This window comes from Phocoena sinus, chromosome 4, assembly GCF_008692025.1.
Source record: "Phocoena sinus isolate mPhoSin1 chromosome 4, mPhoSin1.pri, whole genome shotgun sequence".
Taxonomy (NCBI): Eukaryota; Metazoa; Chordata; class Mammalia; order Artiodactyla; family Phocoenidae; genus Phocoena; species Phocoena sinus.
The window spans coordinates 133790225-133795669 of record NC_045766.1 but is presented as its reverse complement, the minus strand read 5'-3'; the positions used below and the strand labels follow the sequence as shown (position 1 = coordinate 133795669).

At 45.1% G+C, this 5445-nt stretch overlaps 1 pseudogene; it reads right to left on the bottom strand.

Moving 5' to 3' along the window:
- Nucleotides 1-983: 983 nt before the first annotated feature.
- LOC116752763 lies at nt 984-2569 on the bottom strand (annotated as a pseudogene).
- Nucleotides 2570-5445: the final 2876 nt, after the last annotated feature.

Genomic DNA, 5445 nt, shown 5'->3' with positions numbered 1-5445 from the left:
TGGTAAATTTTATGTTATGGGCATTTTACCACACATTTTTTAATGTTTTTAATAAATTGGAAAAAAATCTTGGTTTTAGAAACATCATTAAAAAAAAATTCTTTTTCTACCAAGAAAGCCATATTTCAGCTGCCTCTTATTCAATTCTTCCATGGGCTGCTCAGCTGTCACCAGTCCTGATACCAGCCAAAGAAGGATTAATCAATTTTTCTTCCACACTCCCATGTCCTCTGATCAAAACTCTATTTCAGTAATTATTGTATTCTGATCAATGTTCAGATTCTGTGTGTCTCCACCTCACTCTCTCGAATGTGAGGTTTTGAAGGTGATGATTTGCCCTACAGCTATTTGGTAGATGCTGCTGGAGGTCGAACCCTCAGGCACTTCTTCTCTCCTCCTTCCTGTCACAATCCCCATTTTAATCTGGTGTCTCCCCTTCTCCAATCTGTCCACATGCTTCAGAGGAGGCTGGGCCCTCAGTGCGTGGGCCATGAGGAGTCCAAGTCAATCATGATGGCGCCATTCCCCTTGTCAAGGACTGGTTCCAACATAGTCATGGGCCAATTTTGTGGTCAACGAGATAGGAGGGGGTTCTGCTGAGGAGCTTCAGGAAAAGATTTCCTTGCCTTTTTTTTTTTTTTTTAAAGACACATTTAGTCAGCTTCATGATCAGACCATTACATTTAGCCATCAGCAGCATGGGTGCAAAAAAAAAAAAATCTACATTAAAACCCTTTGTTGGAATGCTTTATACTTTCCACAGAACAGAAACTAAAATAATCTGTTATACAATTGGTCACAAATACAGTCTTCCAGTTTTTTTTGCCCAAGCACATGAGTATTGTGTAAAATATGTCTTCTTTGTAGCAGCTAGGCCCTGCCACCACCGTGCTTGGCTGAGTTCACAAATCTGTTGTAGCCTGGAGCTTCCCCGTCACTTCTCTGGCTCTCCTCTCCTGCTAAGCTTTGTTTCCCAGCAGTAATTAAAATCTTCTGCCCCCGCCATAGCTCCTGCTGCTGCTGGAACCACCACAGCCACCTTGGTTTCATGGTTCGGCAAAGTATTGGCCTCTACCACCACAGGGACCAGCACTTCTGCCTCCAAAGTTTCCTCCTTTCACGGGTCCAAAATTTGAAGATTGATTGTCATAACTGCCAAAATCATCGTAGCTTCTGCCACCTCCAAAATGGCTTCCATCGTTACCAAACCCATTATAGCCATCGCCACTGCCACCATATCCACCGCTACCACGGCTGCCACCAAAGCAACCTCGGCCACTGAAGTTTCCTCCACGACCAAAGATGTCATTCCCACCAAAACCCCCTCCAAGACCACCACCAAAGTTTCCAGAACCACTTCGACCTCTTTGGCTGGATGAAACACTGTCATCTCTTGCTTAGGTAGGGCTTTCCTTTCTTCACAGTTGTGGCCATTCACAGGGTGGTATTTCTTTTCTGTTTGTTTTGTTTTTGTTTTTTTAAACCTGTGTTCTTTTTTTTAAATTAACTTATTTAATTTATTTATTTTTGTCTTTGTTGCTGTGCACAGGTTTTCTTTAGTTGCAGCGAGTGGGGGCTACTCTTCCTTGTGGTGCGCGGGCTTCTCATTGCGGTGGATTCTCTTGTTGTGGAGCATGGGCTCCAGGTACGTGGGCTTCAGTAGTTGCAGCACACAGGCTCAGTAGTTGTGGCTCACGGGCTCTAGAGCACAAGCTCAGTAGTTGTGGTGCACGGGCTTAGCTGCTCCGCGGCGTGTGGGATCTTCCCAGACCAGGGCTCGAACCCATATCCCCTGCATTGGCAGGTGGATTCTTAACCACTGTGCCACCAGGGAAGCCCCACAGTGTGGTGTTTCTGAATGACAATCTTGTCTACGGAGTCATGGTCATCAAAAGTTAGGAAAGCAGCGCCTCTCCTTTTGCCACTGCCTAGGTCAGTCATGAATTCGGTCACTTCGATTTTCCCATACCGTTCAAAATAATCTCTTAGGTGATGTTCTTCAGTGTCTTCTTTAATGTCACCACCAAAAACCTTTTTTTTTTTTCCCCCCCCCGGTATGCGGACCTCTCACTGCTGTGGCCTCTCCCGTTGCGGAGCAACAAGCTCCGGATGCGCAGGCTCAGCCGTCATGGCTCACCCGCGCAGCCGCTCCGCGGCATGTGGGATCTTCCCAGACCGGGGCACGAACCCGTGTCCCCTGCATCGGCAGGCGGACTCTCAACCACTGCGCCACCAGGGAAGCCCCAAAAACCTTTTTCACAGGTAAATGGGCACCAGGTCTTTGAGAATCTTCTCTTGAGATGGCCCTCTTTGGTTCCACCACTCTTCCATGCACCTCGTGTGGCCTTGCGTTCATGGCCGCATCCACCTCCTCCACAGTGGCGTATGTGACAAACCAGAAGCCTCTGCAGTGCTTGGTGCTCGGATCCCTCATCACCACACAATCTGTGAGCGCTCCCCGCTGCTCAAAATGGCTCCTCAGACACTCATTGGTTGTTTCAAAGCTCATACCTCCAATGAAGAGCTTCCACAGCTGTTCGGGCTCTTTGGGACACTCTGACTTGGACATGACGGCAGTGGAGGGGGGAGATGTCAACGATGCTTACTCAGCAGCATCCATGGGCACAAAGCCCATCTACCGAACATATCTCGATTTCCTTGCTTTTAAAAGAAGACACAAGGAAGAGCTTGTTCCTCTGCTTAGGAGGGATGTTGTCCGCCCAAATGAGACACAGGGGATGAAAGCCGCTCTCTTGACACCAGTCTGAGGGTTAAGACAGCACCAGAAAGGGGCAGAGGCAAAGGAATCCGGAAAGACAGAGGAAGAGCCAGAGTCACGCTGCCTTTGGATCCCTCACCATATAAGATAATAGAGTGCTTCATGGTTCAAGCTGGCTGAGTAGGAGTTTTCTGTCTCTTGCCTCCAAAACCACCTTAACCAACACCAGTACCTTGCAGACAGGAGATACTCTGAAGTTTGCTGGATGAATTAAAGTAGGACGACGGGGCTGGTTCACTGCCCTCAGAGGACTCCTTAGGCAGCATGACTGTCCCCCATGCTAAGCAACCTCATACACGAAAAGATTTTTCCAGCTAGAAAGATACAGGGTCTTTTTGTTTGTTTCCTTGCTTGTTTTGTTAAAGGATTCCTCATGGGCTACTTTTCCTAGAAAACATTTTAAATGTCTTTTACTATTACCTTTTGGCAGCCTGTGTGTTACACAGCAAAGTTCAGGAATAGGTCGTCACAAAGGCAGATGGTTATTGAGTACTTATTACAGGCCAGACACTATTACGCTGTTGTAATCTACACAACAGCCCTCAGCCTGGTACTGTTATCACCCTCCTTTTACAAATGCAGAAACAGAGGCACAGAAAATTTAATTCCCTTGCCCAAGGCTAGCAACTGGGATTTGAACCTGAACAGTTGGCTCCTACATTATGCTGTGTAGGTACGCTTTGGCTAGGTGCACTGTGGCACTCCTTAGTTCAGATAACTGCAATCCATTCCCTAGAGGGTGGTCAGAAAAATCTCTAAACTATTAAAATCTCCTTAAGACTCAAATCATATTAACCTCCACTCAGTGCCCTTCAGTGGATTCCCGTGGTTGTTCTAGAGAGCACCCAAAATAACGGACACAGCCCACAAGGCTCTGCCTGTGTTACCCCACAGTCATTTCCAGCCCTGTCCCCATGCTAGTGACCACTCTGGCCACTCTGACCACCTTCCCATTCCTCTAACATTCAGTCTTTTTCATCTCAAGGCCTTTGCACCTGCTTTTCATTCTGCCTGGGCTCACACCTTCCCCTCTCCCCTCAGACAGACAGACAGACACACACACACACACACACACACACACACACACCCTTACTCCTACATAACTTCAGCTCATCCTTCAAGTCTCAGTGTAAACATTTTACTTTCTCAGCAAGTTCTTTGCTGACCTGTTAGTCTAAGTTTGTCCCACCATCACCCTCTTCCCTGTCACCTTTGTCACAGCCTTTATCAGAATGGATAATCCCATCAGTCGGTGTGACTTGCTGCTTTGTCTCTGTCCTCCCCAAGGAGAGGCTCAGCTCCACGTGTGAGGGATCACGTCTGTGTCGTCACTAAGGTGTCCCCAGCGACAGACAGGCGTATCATCGGCAATGGTGGGCAAATATTCGGGGAAAAGCGGGAGGAAGGAAGTTGAGGGGGGAAGAAAAAGTTGGACGGAAGGAAGGCAAGTGAAACTGGGAGAAGGTTGGAAGGAAGGAAGGGATTGTGGGGCTCCTCCGAGTTGCCACTTTCAACACTGTAACATTTTTCACTCAAATAAGCAAGGGCCTTGGCCTTAGCAATGGCTAGCTTATTTCCTCCCTTCTTTCCTCCCTCCCTCCCTTCCTTCCTTCCTTTCTCTTTGTATGTCTACCTTCCTATTTCCTTATTCCTTTTTTTAAATCTCCATAAAACAGAAGTAAATTATTAAATAGAACCAGCATCAAAACATTCAATTATCCTTAAATTTTAAAATGAAACATCTGTGTTGGGCACACAAGACATTTTTACCATTTTTTACAGAGAGTCACAGGGATTTTCCTCCTTCCACCCTCCTTTCCTTCTCAAGGATGTTTCCATTTATATTATGTGGATGGATCTTACAATCTCCCCTACATTTCGGTGCAATAATACCGATCAAGCTAATATACTGGAACTAGGCATATAACTAAGAAAGGCAACTAGACAAATAGCTAGATCTTTCACGTATAGGATTAAGTGACTGTAAAGAAATTGTAACATGATGTCAAGAGATTTACTGCTTAAACATTTTCCTTTAATGAACTAAGAAAGAGCTAGTGAGAAAAATATAATGACATGGAAATATCCAAGCAAACAGGAAACATTTAAAGTTGAGAATTGTTAAAATAGAGAGTAACCTGAGAAAAGCAATACCATTTCTAGCACTTTTAAGTCGATTTAAAATAGACAAAATAAATTCATTCTAGAACATACCCAGCTACCTATGAAATGTGATTATATTCAATATACTGTCTTAAAATTTATTTTGCAGAGCACTGCGTTAATAATATAAGTAAAATGGTATTGACCAACAAAACTCTACACCACCGACGCCGTACATCGTTTTCCCGGGTATGAAAGCACAAAGGATTGTGCTTTAAGTATGGGAAAATGGGAAATGCCTTCTTTCTTTGTTTGGGTCATTTTCAAATTCATTTTATTCAGAGTACCCATCAGTTAGGAGCCTGATGTAGCAGTGAGACTGATGAAAGCAAGGAAGGAGGGAATCTATGCATTCAAATTAGTATTATCATTCAAGAGTGTTCCCTGGAGACCATGCATTTATTCTTCAGTAACTCCATCCGCAATTATTTTGGGAAAATTTCCATTTGGAACTATCTTTTCTGTGACAGTCCTGCTTGGCAGGAGGTGTACAACTTAGCCCA